At 42.5% G+C, this 21,405-nt stretch overlaps 1 protein-coding gene across 6 annotated transcripts in view; it reads left to right on the top strand.

Moving 5' to 3' along the window:
• LOC131953687 (5'-AMP-activated protein kinase subunit gamma-1) overlaps positions 1–21,405 on the top strand; it is a 180,697-nt gene that overhangs the window by 115,739 nt on the left and 43,553 nt on the right. Inside the window, exon 1 of one of the 6 annotated variants that reach the window (XM_059317056.1) lies at positions 6,938–7,044. The exons of 3 other annotated variants lie outside the window; for them this stretch is intronic. The gene's annotated coding sequence lies outside the window, so the exon portion shown is untranslated. Of the gene's footprint in view, positions 1–6,937; positions 7,045–12,414; positions 12,503–12,974; positions 13,284–21,405 lie in introns of those variants that run through there. 2 more of the 6 variants (XM_059317064.1, XM_059317050.1) reach the window with 2 other exon arrangements.

The following is a 21,405-nucleotide window of genomic DNA, read 5'->3' as shown; positions in this document are numbered from 1 at the left end:
TTTAACTTAAGATCACTTAACCAGTTCCTACCTAGTAATGGCGGTCCATTTCCTTCAACCACAAGAAGAGGAAGTTTAACACTTTGACCATTATAACTTACATGAACCATACACTCTCCTATTACCGGAACATTGTCACCAGTGTATGTTGTTAGACACGTGTGACATGGCTGTAGAGGCACTGATCCTCCTGTGACAGCGTCAAAATCTTTCTTTGTGATGACTGTTAGTGATGCTCCAGTGTCAAGTTGGAAGCTGATGCTCTTACCGTTGATATTAACTAGTACATTGATGGGAGCATGACTTATTGATTTCACAGAGAACAGGTTGAAATCCGGTTGCGAATCAGTTTGAGAATTTTCACAGGTAGAGTGGTTCATTGGTTGGGTTAGGTAGTCTTGGTGAGAGTTAACATAGTGCTGCCTTTGGTTGCGGTACTGTCTTGACTGGCTAGATTTAGCAACAGACGAAGACTTTGCAAAGCAGGCCTTGGCAATGTGACCTTGCTTACCGCACTTATAACAAGTTGCAGACTTGAACTTGCACCGATGAGATGCATGGGGACCTTTGCATCGATGACATTTTTGATAATTATTACTAGATTTAGATCTAGGATTTGAACGAGCAGGCTGTTTAGCATAAGTTGGAATGCTCTGATGGGGTTGATGTTTATTGACTAACCTGCTGTTTACTGCATGGATCTCTGAAGGTGCTAAAGATCTCGCCGCATCTGATGACTGCTGGAATGACATTGCAAGTTGTATTGCTTTTTCCAATTTTAGATCTGACTCGAGCAGCAACTTTCTTTGAATATCAGGGCTGTTTACACCTGTCACAAACTTTTCACATAGTCTGTCAGACAGCGTATCGCCGAATTCACAAAATCTACTTAAATGACGTAAAGCAGCAACATATTCTGATATTGACTCGTTTGGTTGACGAGTCCTACTGTCAAATCTAGCTCGACATAGAAACTTTGATGGGGTAGGCGCATGGTGGTCTGTTAGCAATTTGCTCAGCTCGTTAAAGCTCTTGGTAGTTAGACCAGCTGGTGTGCATAAGTCTTTTAGTAGCCTAAATTGTTGAGGCCCTATGACTGTTAACAAAACAGCTCTCTTTTTGGCTTCTATCGTCACGTTGTTTGCTTCTAGGTAAAAGCTTAACCTCTCTAGGTAATCTTGAATGATTTCATCATTCGCATCAAATTCTTTTATTTGGCCATACAGCGCCATAATTCTAGAAATAATTAGCTAATAAGCTCTAGCAAACCTCTTTTTTGCGTAAGTAGGTGCTCTTTCTAGTAGATGTTTATCCTTCGTCGCCAGTTATAATAGATTGACGACAGAAGCCTGTGGTTGTATATAACACATTTAATGGGTCTAACTACATCACGATGGTAACACACAGAGAGGACGGAAGGAAGTACACAAGGGACATCACTCAAGATAACAATATTATAAATATAACTAATACAGAAGAGTGAGTTCCCTTGACCTCACAATTATTTCAATCTATTACAAGTAGCGTCCCGATGAATATCAGAGATTTTGTTGTTGTTTCTTTTGTGCACAAAGGTCTTGCAATTTTTAGGGTAATTTCATGTTTTGGTTGCTGCTACCTCAATGCACTATTGTATCTTATAGCATGGGGCCCTTGTTTAGAGTTTAGGGGCCCAGTACAGTGTAGAGGCCCCTGTTTAAACTTAGGGCCCACCATTTTCCAGTAGACCCCTGTGGTAATGTCCCTCCCCCCACACACACCACACACGCATAAACACACACATAGACCACATTTGATAGCTTTATTTACCAACCAAGTGTTCCTTTTATAGAAAGTCGATCAAACAGTTCAGCTATATCGATCTATCGGCTCTCATAAGATCGATAGTTCGATCTCAGCCAATCAAACATTTGTTCGTCTTACAGTGGATAGAACAAACTTGCCAGCATAAGGTTTTGTACTCCCCTCTCTCTCTCTCTTTCTTTTTCTCTTTCCGTGTGTGTGTGTGTCCTTATCTCTCTCTCTCTCTTTCTTTCTTTTTTTCCCCAACGTCCTTTGTCACTGTTAGTTCTCTTCTGATTCATGGTTATTATTTTTCTCATTGTTCTCTATAGCTCTAACCCCCCCCCCCCCCTAAATTTCTCTTTCCAGCCTTACGCAATCTCCCAACCTTACCTTTGTTGGCAGTATTGTAGAAAAATGTTCCAGAATTTATTTTTTAATGCTAGGACTTGTGACGTCACACGTAGTTTTCTCCCCTTAGCTAGACCTGTTGACAGATCAAGGCCAATCATCTCATCAGCGATCACGTGATTGCCGTTATTTACATCCTTTTGTACTGTTCCCAGGTCTACTGATTTATAATTAGTGAGCACTTTTGAGTGTGAAGGGGAGGGGTGTTTTTATGGCAAGATACCATAGTGTCGCTCTGACATATGGGTAGTGGCACTTTGAAATGTGGGTAGTGGCACTTTGGCATGTGGGTAGTGGCACTCTGATATTTGGGTAGTGGCACTCTGATATTTGGGTAGCGGCACTTTGAAATGTGGGTAGTGGCACTCTGATATTTGGGTAGTGGCACTTTGAAATGTGGGTAGTGGCACTTTGGCGTGTTGGTAGTGGCACTTTGGCATGTGATTATAGTCGATTTTTAACACGTTTTTATTAACTCAGCTTCGCGTGGATGTGTTTGTTGTTAAAATTGACATCGAAAATTAGCCCACTTCTGATTGCTCTATAGATCTGAAATTTGGCATGCAGGTTACTTTCGCCTAACAATTTCAGATGCAATCATAAAAACTAGCAATTAGAGACCGTAATTAGCTTAATTTAATTACGCCCAAAGGACCATAAAATTGAGGACATGATTTCTAAAGATACCGACAAGACTGGAGGCTTGTTGACACAGTTACTTCGGCCCCAATCGATGTGAGCGCGCTGGCCGTGATCGTATAGTGGTTAGTACTTCGCGTTGTGGCCGCGACAACCCAGGTTCGAATCCTGGTCGCTCAAGATTTTTTTAGTCCGTGTATTTATAAACACTTTTTTAAAAACCACGTTTTTCATGTGTAGCAACGGACTAAAAAGGAGAAAATAAAATACTTAAAAAATACTTTTTAAAAAACCACGTTTTTCTTGTGGACTAAAAAGTAGAAAATAACTATTTTCATACATTTGATGACAAAAAACGTGGGTCGGGCAGATGGGTCGGGAAATTTGATGGTGAACGTACCCACGTTTTTTGTCATCAAATGTATGAAAATAGTTATTTTCTACTTTTTAGTCCACAAGAAAAACGTGGTTTTTTAAAAAGTATTTTTTAAGTATTTTATTCTAGCTGCAGCCAGTTTCTAGTTGCCTGATGTATTTAGAACATTATCTTATCCAAAACGAAGACTATATTATGAATGTACAACTCCAACTGTACGCACATTACAGAAGACTATATGAATGTACAACTTCAAAATTACGCACATTACAGAAGACTATATGAATGTACAACTTCAATTGTACGCACATTACAGAAGACTATATGAATGTACAACTTCAATTGTACGCACATTACAGAAGACTATATGAATGTACAACTTCAAAATTACGCACATTACAGAAGACTATATGAATGTACAACTTCAAAATTACGCACATTACAGAAGACTATATGAATGTACAACTCCAACTGTACGCACATTACAGAAGACTATATGAAACTCCAACTGTACGCACATTACAGAAGACTATATGAATGTACAACTTCAAAATTACGCACATTACAGAAGACTATATGAATGTACAACTTCAATTGTACGCACATTACAGAAGACTATATGAATGTACAACTTCAATTGTACGCACATTACAGAAGACTATATGAATGTACAACTCCAACTGTACGCACATTACAGAAGACTATATGAATATACAACTCCAACTGTACGCACATTACAGAAGACTATATGAATGTACAAATCTTATTGTACGCACATTACAGAAGACTATATGAAACTCCAACTGTACGCACATTACAGAATCAGACTCCAGAACTGTACTTTAAAAAAATAACGTAGTACAGTAAACAAAAATGCGCCCCCCCCCCCCCCCATACCCACACCCCCATTACAAGACTAGAAACAAACAACAATGAACCTCTGCATACGTCATGAGATGGTCTTTGAGAGCAGCTACAATAGGCTACATTCGTCAGTAGCAAGTCATTATTATTCTGTGCACTGTATCTACTCAGGGGGGGGGGGAGTACTGGGACCGGAATAAACGGTTCCAATGTTGTCTGCTTGTCTGTTGTACTGGATTCTGTTGTCAGTGTCTCTCTTCTGCGAGTCTGTTGTTGATGTGTCTTTTTACGGTGTGTCTCTTCTCGTGTGTCTGTTAATCTGTGTCTGTTGGTGTGTGTCTATTACCATGTGTCTTGTCTTGTGTCTTATCTTGTGTAGCTGTTGTGTGTCTGTGTGTCCGACACACGTCAACACTAAGAGTACTCTAGACAGTGAGAAGATGGATGAACTGTGCCATACAACAATTATGCCCATGGATACTAATGCCCCTGGCATTATGTGCCTAATGCCCATGGGTACTAATGCCCTATGGCATTATGTGCCAAATGTCCATGTGTACTAATGCCCCTTACATTATGTGCCAAAAGTCCATGGGTACTAATGCCCCCTGGCATTATGGGATTGTACCAAATGTCCATGTATCAAGATCTTTGAATTTCAAACCGGCCAGATAAATACATCCCTATGTTTACAGAGGTGTTTTGGTGCTATGTGCTTGACGTCAAAATGTCCAAATCTCCAGATATCCAGACGTCCTAATGTCCATGTTTACTGAGGTTTCTTGAAAATGTTTCCTTTGTAGATCAATATCAAGTCACGTGATGCGGTGTCCGTGCTACGGGCTTCATGTGACAGTCACGTAATGACGGGATTTCGTGAAGACAAACAGAAAAAAATATTTTAATCATGGATTTCCCCACAGTGGATTGGGGATTTGCAGAGTCCCCCCACCCCACCCCCACCCTGACCCATCCTTTTGTCCGAAGCTTTCTGCAGGTTACTTTTTATTCTAGACAGTGTTGACGTGTGTTTTCCGGCTCCATACTCCCAGTAATCCATAACGGCACCAAATACCCGATAATCCAGCCCGGCTTTTAAAAATCCCAACCTTCTAAACGTGTTCAAAAATAGTCCACCTCATGCAACATTTGGACTTGCCTTCATGAAATCTGACTGAAGCTAGTGGGTTTATTTTAGGCTTCTGTCCGGTGGGGTGGGGGTGGGGGCACTGACTGTTGCTAGTGTCTCTTTGAGGCTTCTGTCCCGGTGGGGGTGGGGGCAGAGGCGTAGCGAGGGGGGGGACAAATGTTCTGGGCGCCGACCTTAGGGGGCGCCAAAATGGGTTGGAAAAATAAATTGAAAGATTGAGGAGGGGTGCAAATCGTAGGTTTGTCCCCGGGCGCCGGGAAGAGTCGCTACGCCTCTGGGGGGTGGTGCCAGACCAGAACTGGCCATCAGAAAGTATTTGATCGTCTGTCCGTCAAGTCTGCACACAATTATTGCGTGGAGCAGCAGACGTAGAGTGACGCTAAGTACATTGGCTGTTGTAGCTTCGTCCCAACTACATTGGATAGACTTATGACCAGAATTATGAACATCCGTTGTTATGTTAGTAGTAGATTCCATTTTAGAACGGATGCAAGTTTTGTATAAAACGGATAGATTTCATTCCTAGAATGGGCGACATTCATTTGTTAACGGATGGATTTCATTCCTTGAATGAATGCCAATCTTCTATTAACGGATGGATTCTGTCCTTAAAATGGACGCCATACTTCTATAAATAAACGAATGTCGTCTGCTGAGCCAGATCTCCGTCTGCTTACATCACTGGATAATCGATTACCTGTTCCATCCACTCCCCCCCCCCCCCCTCGTATTTCGTTCACAATGTTTTCTTAAAGCCTAATTTAACAGAATAACCAAGGTGTCGGTGTCATTTCAAACCGTAAGGCGTTGACCCGTGACCCCATCCCCTGGGTGTTGAGGCGCTGTGTGTATGATGTAGCAGCGTTTAGCCAGGCTTGTCTCCCCTCGCTGTACTCCACCAAGCTGGCGTGGTGTTGCTGCGGTTGTCGTACTTGGTTAGACTTTAGTCTAGAGTGCTCTGTTTCACGGGAAAGATAAGCATTGGGGACTGACGCTACGGATTGATCTACACGTGTGTATAGGAAATGTGTATATAATGTGTATAGGACAAATGTGTATATAACAAATGTGTATATGACAACTGTGCATTGTGGCCTGTACGCAGTATTCACGTTAGCTAGGTGTTACGTAACATTCGCAAGCTGATCGGTACAGAAGTAACAACTCTAGCAGACGATCGTTGCGTTAAGTTTACCAGCTAGGCTGCTGTGTTCAGTACAGGTGTTCTGTACAGGTGTTTTCTACCTAACCCCGCGGGCTGTCATCATCTCACCTGGGGGACTAGCGTCACGTGACGTAGATAGATGAGCTGACCACGACAAGACCCCGGCCAGGTACTTCCGGTGACGTCAACAGTGCAGGAACGTGCTACGGTTACAAGTGGGTTAGACCAGGGCAAGTTAAGGCGGGAGTTCCGTCCTGGTGATAAATAATTCAAGGACCCGTTTAAAACTTGGCATCCTGGCATCGATCACTGCACCCTGCCCTCTCCTCTCTGGTGAAGTTTTGAGGAGATCTGTTCCAGTATACAGAGATGAATGAGTGATCTGGCTCTGGCCGTCTGTTAGCTGTCTGTGGGCCAACTTCGGGCCAACTGTGAGCCAACTGCGGGCCAACTGTAGCTAACTGTGAGCCAACTGTAGCCGTTTGTGAGCCAACTGTGGGCCAACTGTAGCCAACTGTGAGCCAATTGTAGGCCAACTGTGAGCCAACTGTAGCAGTCTGTGAGCCAACGATCGCGTGTATTTTAGGAGCCAGCTGAGCTGAGATCCTGGAGCCGTTTTGTTGTATTGGCAGAAGGGACGGCGCTAGTTATGGCTTTGTAAGTTTATTATTTTTAATCATCTTTTTAATTAGCTTTTAATTATCTTCCCTTCCCGCGCTTTCCGTCTACCTGTTGATGACAGGGTACATTCCCCTTGTGACGTCACGCTGTGTTTGCTCCGTACCACGACTGGTTCTGTTAAAGAGATCACTTAGGCCTCGTTACAACAACACACGATCCATAACTCTAACCACATCTAACTTAACCAATCGATGGCAGGAGGAAAGAACTAGGCCCCAAATTGCTAGAGTAAATACAATATGATGTGTTTCGATTCTTCGCCCCCCCCCCCCCCCCCGCCCTAATATCAAATATCTCCCAATCTTTTGCTCCCATCTGCTACGTGTATCTGCCGGCTACGTGTATCTGCCGGCTACGTGTATCTGCCGGCTACTGTATCTGCCGCTAGACTGCCGTTGAAGACAGTTCCTGACGTCTGCTGTGGTCCCAACAAAACCCATGAATTTCCTCCTTCACTCGCCAGGGGAAGTGACTCTTACAAGATAACTCTCGTCAAAATGTTCACTCATGCGGATAGAACATCTTTTGTTTCGTGGCTCGACCGACAACTGCTGGCTAAAAATAGATTTATTTTCTCCCTGACTGCACGTCCTCCAGCTCTGAGCGTCTGCTCCCCTCTCACCCCACCCCCTCTCACCCCACCCCCCTCCACAAAGTATAATTACATTGCACTTAGCACAACTGCAAATCAATGTTAGCGAGCGGTACCACTTACGATGGCATGATGAGCTCCGTGAAGCAGCTCATTGAGCTAGGCCGCTGTTTCAACTTTTGCTCAATGGCTGGCTTTCAAAACACATGTGGCCCACAACACATGTATTGACCAGTGGCCCAGAACACATTGACCAGTGGCCCAATACATGTATTGACAAGTGGCCAGAACACATGTATTGACCAGTGGCCCAGAGCACATGTATTGACCAGTGGCCAAAACACATGTATTGACCAGTGGCCAGAACACATGTATTGACCAGTGGCCCAGAACACATGTATTGACCAGTGGACCAAAACACATGTATTGACCAGTGGCCCAGAACACATTGACTAGTGGCCCAGAACACATGTATTGACCAGTGGCCCAAAACACATGTATTGACCAGTGGCCCAAAACTATTTGTCAATGTTCACATGACATGTCGTTTTTTTAAAATGTCACGTCCAAGATAAATGACACTTAAGTACGTTACACCGCGGTTAAAATCTTATAAGCCGGAGCACCAACTACTTCTGACAAAATGTTCTCTACGTTACACCGCGGTTAAAGTCTTATAAGCCGGAGCACCAACTACTTCTGACAAAATGTTCTCTATGTTACACCGAGGTCTTATAAGCCGGAGCACCAACTACTTCTGACAAAATGTTCTCTAGAGTCGAAATGACGGGACCCACGTGACAGCTAAGGTCGTGATAGTGGCGAAATGACGGTCGGGGTTGTTGATCTAGAACCCTGACATGTGGGGGGGGGGGGGGGTTCTAGGCTAAGTTCTAGGCTAAGTCAGGCCGAGAAAAACATTAGCGTGATATTCTTGAGGAATTACCACAAGTCTCAGGTGATTAAGGGGTGGGGAACGGTGGATGTACTTTAGGTTGTGTGGGTGACGTGTGGGGTTAGATCTTAGAGTCACTGACGGTTAGATCTTAGAGTCACTGACAGGGTTAGATCTTAGAGTCACTGGCAGGGTTAGATCTTAGAGTCACTGGCAGTTTTAGATCTTAGAGTCACTGACGTTTAGATCTTAGAGTCACTGGCAGTTTTAGATCTTAGAGTCACTGGCAGTTTTAGATCTTAGAGTCACTGACAGTTTTAGATCTTAGAGTCACTGACAGTTTTAGATCTTAGAGTCACTGACAGTTTTAGATCTTAGAGTCACTGACAGTTAGATCTTAGAGTCACTGACAGTCTTAGTCTTAGAGTCACTGACAGTTTTAGATCTTAGAGTCACTGACAGTTTTAGATCTTAGAGTCACTGACGGTTAGATCTTAGAGTCACTGACGGTTAGATCTTAGAGTCACTGACAGTTTTAGATCTTAGAGTCACAGACAGTTTTAGATCTTAGAGTCACTGACAGTTTTAGATCTTAGAGTCACTGACTGTTAGATCTTAGAGTCACTGACGGTTAGATCTTAGAGTTACTGACAGTCTTAGATATTAGAGTCACTGACAGTCTTAGAGTCACTGACAGTTTTAGATCTTAGAGTCACTGACGTTAGATCTTAGAGTCACTGACAGTTTTAGATCTTAGAGTCACTGGCAGTTTTAGATCTTAGAGTCACTGACAGTTTTAGATCTTAGAGTCACTGACTGTTAGATCTTAGAGTCACTGACAGTCTTAGATCTTAGAGTCACTGGCAGTTTTAGATCTTAGAGTCACTGACAGTTTTAGATCTTAGAGTCACTGGCAGTTTTAGATCTTTCAGTCCACGTTTTTTTACTTATATTTGTAACGTAATAAAAAAGATTATTAAATCATTGTGTTAAAGAAATGTGTGTGTTTGTGAATGTAATGTGTGGGTGTGAGTGGAATGTGTGTGTGTGAGTGGAATGTGTGTGTGTGAGTGGATTGTGTGAGTGTGTGAGTGGATTGTGTGAGTGTGTGTGCGTGTATGGAATGTGTGGAGGACTCCAGAGCCACACTCCCGTAGAGTGCTAGCAGAAACCTTTGTTTACCTGTGTATGTTTACCTGTAAGTGACAGCTGGTAGGCTTACGTCAAATCTGGGAGGTTTCTGGTGCTTGTTTTGTGGGCTGGTTGTTTATGGCTGGAAACATGGTTGTATATAGCTGGAAACATGACTGTATATTGCTGAAAACATGATTGTATATTGCTGAAAACATGACTGTATAATGCTGGAATTATGGCTGCATGTTGCTGTAAATACAACTATTTAATGCTGAAAACACGGTTGGATATTGCTGGAAACATTGCTGTATATTGCTGAGAATGCAGCTATATTTTAAGAGAACAGCTATATAATGCTGAAAACATGTCTATTTAAAACATGTCTTTCCGAAAACAATGCTGCATAATTCTGAGCAATGACAAAATTACCAACCCCGTGGTTAGTGAATCTTATTAGGTGGTTAAGGGTGGGGGCATAGAGGGGGAGGTTATTTTGCGTTACATAATTTAGAGAAAGCAACTCGATTAATTATCCTAATTGATGGACGTTTTATGATTAAGATCTTTATTATGTCTGCATTTTATTGTCTACTTAATCGTGTCTTAACGTCCAACTAAAGTTGTCCCGTAATGACTTTTCCCGCCCAGGCCGAGTGAGATCTGCTGACCTGCAATGACCCCGTGACTTCTCCTGACCTACTGACCTCCAACAGTCGGAGATCGTAAAGATAAGACGATACCGTAAACATTGTTGACGGCTGGAATTGATTCCCCTGTGTCCGGCAATGGTGCCGGTCAGTTGTCCGTCTGGTGCCGCCTGTTGCTGCTCCACGGTTCCTAAGTGTCGCGGGGGGGGGGGGGGGGGTCTATGTGCCTAGGGGTGTTGTGTCCCGGGGTTGTGTCATGGGAGGGGGGTGGTGTGTTATGGGAGGGGGGGTGGTGTGTTATGGGAGGGGGGGTGGTGTGTCATGGCAGGGGGGGTGGTGTGTCATGGGAGGGGGGTGGTGTGTTATGGGAGGGGGGTGGTGTGTCATGGCAGGGGGGGTGGTGTGTTATGGGAGGGGGGTGGTGTGTCATGGCAGGGGGGTGGTGTGTTATGGGAGGGGGGTGGTGTGTCATGGCAGGGGGGTGGTGTGTTATGGGAGGGGGGTGGTGTGTCATGGCAGGGGGGTGGTGTGTTATGGGAGGGGGGTGGTGTGTCATGGCAGGGGGGGTGGTGTGTTATGGGAGGGGGGTGGTGTGTCATGGCAGGGGGGTGGTGTGTTATGGGAGGGGGGTGGTGTGTCATGGGAGGGGGGTGGTGTGTTATGGGAGGGGGGTGGTGTGTTATGGGAGGGGGGTGGTGTGTTATGGGAGGGGGGTGGTGTGTTACGGGGTTGTGTCATGGGAGGGGGGGTGGTGTGTCATGGGGTTGTGTCATGGGAGGGGGGGTGGTGTGTTATGGGAGGGGGGGTGGTGTGTCATGGGAGGGGGGTGGTGTGTTATGGGAGGGGGGTGGTGTGTCATGGGAGGGGGGTGGTGTGTTATGGGAGGGGGGGTGGTGTGTTACGGGGTTGTGTCATGGGAGGGGGGGGTGGTGTGTCATGGGGTTGTGTCATGGGAGGGGGGTGGTGTGTCATGGGAGGGGGGTGGTGTGTCATGGGAGGGGGGGGGGGTGGTGTGTTACGGGGTGTTGTGTCCCGGGGTGGTATGTCCCCCGCGACGTGTTCAACTTTGCATTTCTCCACGCCGCATCACCGGAACTAACCGCATCATCAGACAGACATCTCATTAACCCCATTAACGTCCATTAATTAGGATAACTAACCGAATTGTTTTCTCCAACCCTAAATTATAGAACCCCAAATAGCCTCCCCTCTCTTACCCACCACCCCCCACCCACACCAAATGACAGATTCCCCAGCCTCTCATTATTGGCCCGTCGTACCAAACTAGCCGGTACACGCCCTGCCACTCACAGACTCCCTAGAGAGCTGCCCCCCCCCCCTCATCACCACGCCCAACCCATCATTCACTGTGATTCCCAGGGGTGCAGTCTTGACCCTCAGCGGATGACCAATCGGTGGGTCTGACCGTGGCAGCGGATGAATCTATCTGTACCCGTCTACTCACGATAACCTTTGACCTCCACACACCTCCCTGCATTTATCTGTGTTTCAGGTTGGGTGCCTCCACTCGCTGGGTGTTTTAAATAAGTGCCGCCACGGTCTCTTGTCGCTACTAACTGTACCGCCACTAGCTGTACCGCCACTAGCTGTACCGCCACTGTCTCTAGTCCCCACTAACTGTACCGCCACTAACTGTACCGCCACTAACTGTGCCGCCACTGTTTCTACTCGCAACTAACTGTGCCGCCACTAACTGTACCACCATCAACTGTACCGCCACCAACTGTACCGCCACTAACTGTACCGCCACTAACTGTACCGCCACTAACTATACCGCCACTAACTGTACCGCCACTTTTTCTTGTCGCCAATTTTCTCCCTAGAAAATAACTGCCAACGTTGGTTCAGTGTCAAGTATAGTGTGTGCATATTGACAAAATGTCCGACTGTACAGACAGCTTTATTTCCCTAGGTACAAGGAGCCCCCACCTCCACCCCCTTGCTACGCCTCTGCCCGGCTTGAAGTTAACAATTTTATCGATTAAACGGTGGCCTTCTTTCGATTGGTCAGGGGCAACTACTCTCAAATTCCCTCTTTGTTTCAAGTGGATTACTCACCCTCCATAGCTAGCTGGGCAGCACTCGTCCTACTTAGGCCAATAGTTTCACATTTTTCGTATGTAAACATGTCAACTCGGGTCAAAGGTTAGTCCCAATTTTCTCTTGTGCGTTTTTTACCAGTCGACTAGTGGTACTTTAATTAAAAAGAGACAAATATTTGTTATGTTATTTTACATAAAGCCGGTCGCAGAACATAAACGTTACACTTTTACAGAACATAATTTCACTTTTCATTTAATCGATTTTTTAAAACTGTAGGTCTAATCGTCAGCCTAAACAACACAAGATAGTTTAACACGTGGTCATTATTTAGAATATTAATATTCGGTGTTATTGTTAGTTATGTTGATTATTTTAAAAAAAATTAAAACACAGGGGTGTGGGCTGGGTGTGGTAAGTTGTTGATCTAAAAATAGTCCTTGTTAAATAAAAGATTAACCACCTTAAACCAAGGGAAGTTACTCGGTCCAGCCTGACAAAGAGCATGTTTGCCCTAGTTTCACTCAGGCTGCTCCGGTGTGTAGTCTCGCCTGTGTTCCACGCTTTCTGCCCCGTGTTGTCCTCGTAACTGACGCCCCACAAGACAGACACCCAAAGGTTCTAATGTGTTAGACTACGCCATACTGTACAGGGAATACCCGATTGTACATTTCTTGAACCGACTTCTGCGAGGTTGGCACAGAAAGTAAGTGTGCTAGGTCCGACCTTGGCGTGCTAACGTGTGACTTTACGCTTCGTGGAGCTACGACAAAGTGTGTCGTGTTTCCCAACTCGCTCGCTTTCTCCGGAGTGTGCTATAGTAATTCTGTCAAGGTGTGTAGGTTAGAGGTGTTTACATCTAGACAACCCTGGACTTTATTGGCAGGTAAGGTGTTGGTGTCTACAGAATTATGGTTTAGAGTCTACACACTATTTCATGGTTGATTTAGTTAAAAGATAGTTCATAATTACTTTATTAGGCTCTTACTTCTAGGTCCTAGGCCTTTTGGTATTATATTTGATTAGGCTACACACTACATCATTATTAATAATGTATGCCCCTAAATTACAGTCAACTAACCCTAATGGTTTAAAGTACTAATAGTATTATAAATAAATAGACCCACCAGTAGTGTCCAGTAGGCATAGGCCTATATAATTATATTAGTCCAACTCCTGTTGATGATATAGACCTCAGATACCAAATAAGGACAGACAACTCCAGACTAGGCTCAAATTGTCATCACATTTTGTTCATAATCATATAGTGTTAAGTCTTTCAGGAAGTATTAATGTCAATTTATATAGCCTCTATAATTAACTTATGTATGGCCTTATAAGCAGACCTACACTTAAATTATACTTGTGTTGGGTTGAACTCTCTACACATTATGATGCTTTTAGCGTCTACTTTGCAAGTAGGTTTTAATGTGTGTATCAAATAATGTTTGGATTTTAAAGTGTTTTGAGAGGGACGTTAACAAATTATTATACAAATCTTTATTACTGTAAACAAGATAGTTCCGACATCATAATCTACCATTTCCCATAGTCCACTACAGATAACGCAATAACGTGTATGTATATTTCGGTAGTACCACGTGATTCCCGTTAGGGTCCATTAGTGACGTATTATGGGATATTCTGACACTCGCTAAAGTCCAAGCACCAGTTACTGGTAATTTATGACAGGACCTGTGGCATTTTGTATTGATATAGAGCACGGGTTCCCAACCTGGGGGTCGCGACCCCCCTGGGGGTCGCGAAGGTCTTTCTGGGGGGTCGCCAACTGGTATACTAAACCTTAGTAATTTGAAATAAAACATAAATATTTAGAAGAATTTTTGAAATTCGGCTTCATTAACGGTCCTAGGACCTTTGACCACAGGTGCTTTGACCATAGAGGGTTTGACCACAGCGGAGCTTTGACCATAGGGGCTTTGACCATAGGGGGTTAGATCATAGGGGGTTTGACCACATGTGTTTTCTCAGCAGAGGGTCTTTGATCACAGGTGGTCTATCAACTGGTGTTTGATTACAAGCGCTGTGTCCGGCTTTGATCATAGGTGTTTTGTCCACATAGGGTCTTTGATCTCAGGTGTTTTGTCCACATAGGGTCTTTGATCTCAGGTGTTTTGTCCACATAGGGTCTTTGATCTCAGGTGTTTTGTCCACATAGGGTCTTTGATCTCAGGTGGTTTGTCCAATGCTGTCCATATATGGTAAGGATTTATTTTAAAAGTTGCTAAATTATATGATCAGATGTACTGACATATGTGCGTGCTATAGCACATCTGTCATTTAGTTAACCATTTTATGTATTACATCTTTGACTATATTGTTGGCAAGTTTTGTATCATTTTTTATCCTTTATATATGCTATGTATTTTCAAGTACTTCTACATTATTTATTTGTGAAACTTGTTATATGTCGCATTATTTGTGTTTCATTTATATTTAAAATAAATGTATGAGGTCTAGCACCAGCCTTTATGTGGAGACTAAAATATAGTTCTTGGTTTTTTTTAAATACACGTAAATTTCTATTAACGTACTATCAGGAAACATGTATAAAATCGTGTTAATTGTATCACACCTATGATCAAAGCCGGACACAGCGCTTGTGATCAAACACCCGTTGATAGACCACCTGTGACCAAAGACCCTCTGCTGAGAAAACACATGTGGTCAAACCCCCTATGGTCAAACCACCTATGGTCAAACCCCCTATGGTCAAACCCCCTATGGTCAAAGCACCTGTGGTCAAAGGTCCGCGCACCTCATTAACATCACTGGAAATGTAATAGAGAAGAAACAAAGCGCACTGTACAAAGCTGTTCTCAGTCACGAATCTATGAAATCTTCAAAACTAAAGCGTCATTTGAGACAAGTCATTCGGAACACACCAAAAAATATATGGAGTTCTTTCGTCGGTAAGAATCTAGTTGCAAACGCCAGAGACTTGATTGAACAGGAGGTTTTCACCAGCATTAGTGCAAGCATCAAATGAAATCGCCATAGAAAATGCCAAGCAAAAAAAAAAAAAAACAATAGGAGAAAATCTCATCAGACGCTGCATGTACGTAAATGTTAAATAACACATTTTTATTGAAATTAAGCTTTCACCATTGTTTGCTTTTCAAGTTTGATAAATCAACAGACATGAATTCGTGTTCGCAGTTGCTGGTCTGTGTCTATATGCATGCGGAAGAGTTGCTCTTTTATGAACATAGAATGAGAAAATAAATACCTTTTTTTGAAACTGGATGATTAAAATGGGTTAGAACGGCTGTGGGGGTTTGTACGGATGGTGCGCCATCTATGTTTAGCTCAAAATCGGGCTTTCAGAAAACAGAAAAGATTTAGCTCCCTAACCACTGCCCTAACCAATCGACATTGTAACGTTTACCTATCTATCAGCCAGATAGAAGGTGAACGTCCCCGGATTCTTTTTTCGGGGTTATATGCAAATGCCTTACGGCCTAAATGGATGAACACTAACACAACGACACACTAGGGCTCGAATTCGATGTCTAGGGAAAACTAGTGATACTATTGTAATTAACACTCATCCAATCTGCATACAACCTTTAATAAGCGAACACAGTTGTGGCAGAACACAAGGTTAAACTAGATAAAATATTTAATGTATAAAATATCAAAACCCAACTTACAAAGTGTAGGAAAAAACACTATCACAGATTTCAACACTGCCTAAAAATAGCCACAGGCCACACAACACTGCTATAGCTTCAAGAATTACTTGGCGACAAGTAATATTATACTAGAAGACTAAATCAACTTAAGAAAGCAAGGCACACACAGGACTTAAGTTCTCTCACGTTCAAATGGTCAGAATCTATTGCCGGACAATATGGACGGCTTGGTCTTAATAGACTGTTTGATCAAGGTAGACGGCCTGATCAAGGTAAACTGCCACGTGTGGCGAGTGTGCGGTGCAATTAAAGACTTCTGCCACAGGGGAGGTCATCCTCAACTCATGTAGCCATTGGTTGGGATAGTCATCTGATCAGAATCATTCAATCAGATCTTAATGGAAAATTTCTAGGTCCTAGACACCTTAATAAGTCAGTGGAAAAACCCCAGGTGTTGCACCATCACTCCCTATAAGGAATTATACAATGTCAAAATAAAAATGGAACCTGACTCGACCTAAGTAGGTCACAACATGAAGAGTCCATTGCAAGTATAAGTCGTAAATTATATAAAATCTGGAGCCTTCAAAGAACTGAGCAAAAACTTTAATATAGAGGTTCTGCTCTTCTACACTACAGTACATTGGCTGTCAAACGAAATGTTGTAAATTGTGTTTTTGAATTGAAATCTGAAATCAAATTGTTCTTGGAAGTGCAAAGGAAACAATACTTTTTGGTATACTTAAAACGACATAGAGTGGTTAGAGAGAGTATCATACCTAGCAGATGTGTTCAAACATCAACATAAGCGTAACCTGAAGCTTCAGGGAAAATGAACGAATATTATCACTTTCCATGACAATCTCGGGGCATTTTTATCAAAGCTGCAAAATCGGCGAAAATATTGTAAATTTGAGAAACTCTGCAGTGTGGTAGATGAATCTAATTGTAAGATAATTAAAAGTTTGAAAGAAGAAATTTCTGGGCATCTTGAATCTATTGAAAACGAACTGCATCGCTATTTCTCTGAGCTGAAAAAAAGAAGAATCTGCATTTACGCATTATCCATTCTTTTCTTCCCTTGATGTTGCCAGCATTCCCGATGAATTACAAAATGAATTCTTTGATTTGCAGATTGATTCCGAGTAAGATGAAAAACTGCAGACACAATTTTGCTGTAGTATTCACCATTCATACCCAAACGTAAAATTGATTGACTTTTCGAGAATATATTTTCAACACTATTCTTCGATTAAAAACAAAATTAAGATAATTATTATGACATAGGTTGGCGTTAACAAATTTATTTTTAAATTAAAAACTTAACCACGAAGGTTTAGTGAATAGTATGCAATTTTACTCATGGTATTAAAACAGTTATCAAGAGTAGTTCAAATTGAAAGTCTACTAGATAATCTTATTTTAGTGCTTTTTAATTTCCATACTAATTTCGGCTTTTTAATTCTATGGGGGTCGCGGGTCACTTACTTTTTATAAAAGGGGGTCGCCACTCGAAAAAGGTTGGGAACCGCTGATATAGAGGAAGTGTTAAGGTACTAAATCAGACTGTTGGGTGGGGGCTTTTACTTGACAATACAGGCGGTTCTTTACTATCCTCCCCCCCCCCCAATATTGGGTACAATGTAGGCCTCTCAAAGATACTTTGGGTTAAAAATATTTTGCCCGTTATGTATTTTAATATTCTACAAACATTCCACAATACCTAAACTGTTCCTGTGTGTATGTATGTACTGCTCCTGTGTGTATGTATGTACTGCGACTGTGTGTGTATGTATGTACTGCTCCTGTATGTATGTATGTACTTTCCTGTGTGTGTGTATGTACTGTTCCTGTGTGTATGTATGTACTGCTCCTGTGTGTATGTATGTACTGCTCCTGTGTGTGTGTGTATGTATGTACTGCTACTGTGTGTGTATGTATGTACTGCTCCTGTGTGTATGTATGTACTGCTCCTGTGTGTATGTATGTACTGCTCCTGTGTGTATGTATGTACTGCTCCTGTGTGTATGTATGTACTGTTCCTGTGTGTATGTATGTACTGCTGCTGTCCTGTCTGATGAAAGTGATATGGCTATGTCTTGTATTAGTATGCTGTATGTGTACATGCATCTATCCTACCTAAACCAAAATACGAGATACGCCTATGGTTGACAGACTGACTTCATGCTGAGTGAATTGATGGAATCAGTCAAGTGTTTTACAGTCATTCCTGGAGTCATGACTCGTGCAATCAATCTTATTACATCCTACAAACCAAGCTACGCATGCGATTATCGGACTTCACATATACCCTACCCGCCTACACATATAACCACCATTTTCGATTTGCACCTCGTAAATTTAACACTCGAATTAATCACTTGGTAATTAACTGGAATTATCATTTTTCTCTACATATTTTGCTATTTTTTGCCTTGGTGTCACCCCCCCCCCCTAAATGGTGTCACCCGGTGCGGTTCGCACTCCCCCGCCCCCACCCTCGCTACGCCTCTGCACAAACCTACTCCGGCCCATCACAAACCTACCCCAGCCCATCCACCAGTCGTTGAACCTACCCGCGTACTACGCCACACAACCCCCCCCCCCCCCCCCTCTCGTCTGTTCAGTAGTCGCTCGCGATCTAATCAACTTGAAATAACGATAACTCTTCCTAGCTTGACCTACCTTGCCCCCGATGATTGCGTTTGACCTCTTTTCACTGTGGTGAATTAATTAATGCGTAGCGCCGTGTATTTCAGCAATAACAGTTAATTCACCCGACAGCCTCACTGAGATATTCTATTTGGCCACCGTTCTTGCACTTAATTTTGTAGAAATAAAAGTAAACCTATCAGACAGAAGATAATCGATGTAAACATCGACACATCAACTGCCTTTGCTACTCCTTACTTTGTATTTCTACGTGAATTTAACATACCACAAAGCTAAATGTAAGTAGATTATGCTTATTTTTATCATGTTTACTTTTTGTTAACATTGTATGCTTGCATATCACCCGTCACTAATATGTGCCAAAAAACAAATCGATTCACAGAAATGCAGCATACGTTATGACGTCACTGCATGCTAATTAACTTAACACACTTAAATCGTCCTCCATAACCTAGTTTCTCGGTCAGTAGCACCTCGGATAAAAACACATCGGTAGCAGCCCCGCCCAATTTATACCTCCTGTAACTGTTTACTTCCTTCTTCTGTCTATCTCACGTCCACAACCTATCTACCCACCCCTCCCCCTCCACCCCAGCCGTATATAAACATACATCTGCACCTGTCTCCCCACTCCACACAGTTTCTTTTGTTCGCCTCTGCTCACCCCTACCTCAACACTACGCCACTACCTCACTTTAAGGCACACTGAGTGCTACCTGTGAAAGGCTACCTTTGTAAAGCTACCCAGCGTGACGTCATCTAGGCTAGAATGATTACCCAAAACCCATGACGCTTCGTTGTTTTGTCGTGTCCTGGTTAGAAAGGTCGATAAACAATTTAAAACGATTCTACACTCATTCTTCTGTTTTCATTCTGCTGCCATGTAACATTTCATTACCTGGCTATATATCAACAGCACATTACCCTGACTATATAACATTACATTACCCTGGCTATATAACATTACATTACCCTGGCTATATAACATTACATTACCCTGGCTATATAACATTACATTACCCTGGCTATATCAACATTACATTACCCTGGCTATATCAACATTACATTACCCTGGGTATATAACATTACATTACCCTGTCTATATATCAACATTACATTACCCTGTCTATATATCCACATTATATTACCCTAGCCATATATCAACATTAAAAACTATCCTGGCCATATATCAACATTAGAAGCCCCTTTGGCATATGTCAACATTACAGCCTACCCTAGCCATATATCAACATTACAGCCTACCCTAGCCATATATCAACATTAGAACCTACCCTGGCCATATATCAACATTAGAACCTACACTGGCCATATATCAACATTAGAACCTACACTGGCCATATATCAACATTAGAACCTACCCTAGCCATATATCAACATTACAGCCTACCCTAGCCATATATCAACATTAAAACCTACCCTGGCCATATATCAACATTAGAACCTACACTGGCCATATATCAACATTAGAACCTACACTGGCCATATATCAACATTAGAACCTACCCTAGCCATATATCAACATTAGAACCTACCCAGGCCATATATCAACATTAGAACCTACACTGGCCATATATCAACATTAGAACCTACCCTGGCCATATATCAACATTAGAACCTACACTGGCCATATATCAACATTAGAACCTACACTGGCCATATATCAACATTAGAACCTACCCTGGCCATATATCAACATTAGAACCTACACTGGCCATATATCAACATTAGAACCTACCCTAGCCATATATCAACATTAGAACCTACCCTGGCCATATATCAACATTAGAACCTACACTGGCCATATATCAACATTAGAACCTACCCTGGCCATATATCAACATTAGAACCTACACTGGCCATATATCAACATTAGAACCTACCCTGGCCATATATCAACATTAGAACCTACACTGGCCATATATCAACATTAGAACCTACCCTGGCCATATATCAACATTAGAACCTGTGAACCTACCCTGGCCATATATCAACATTAGAACCTACACTGGCCATATATCAAAATTAGAACTTACACTGGCCATATATCAACATTAGAACCTACCCTGGCCATATATCAACATTAGAACCTACACTGGCCATATATCAACATTAGAACCTACCCTGGCCATATATCAACATTAGAACCTACACTGGCCATATATCAACATTAGAACCTACACTGGCCATATCAACATTAGAACCTACACTGGCCATATATCAACATTAGAACCTACACTGGCCATATATCAACATTAGAACCTACACTGGCCATATATCAACATTAGAACCTACCCTGGCCATATATCAACATTAGAACCTACACTGGCCATATATCAACATTAGAACCTACACTGGCCATATATCAACATTAGAACCTACACTGGCCATATATCAACATTAGAACCTACACTGGCCATATATCAACATTAGAACCTACACTGGCCATATATCAACATTAGAACCTACACTGGACATATATCAACATTAGAACCTACACTGGACATATATCAACATTAGAACCTACACTGGCCATATATCAACATTAGAACCTACACTGGCCATATATCAACATTAGAACCTACACTGGCCATATATCAACATTAGAACCTACCCTGGCCATATATCAACATTAGAACCTACACTGGCCATATATCAACA

The sequence above is a fragment of the Physella acuta genome, unplaced genomic scaffold (assembly GCF_028476545.2).
Source record: "Physella acuta isolate Inbredline_101_S28 unplaced genomic scaffold, ASM2847654v3 ptg000076l, whole genome shotgun sequence".
NCBI lineage: Eukaryota > Metazoa > Mollusca > Gastropoda > Physidae > Physella > Physella acuta.
This window is presented reverse-complemented; position numbering and strand designations above follow the sequence as displayed.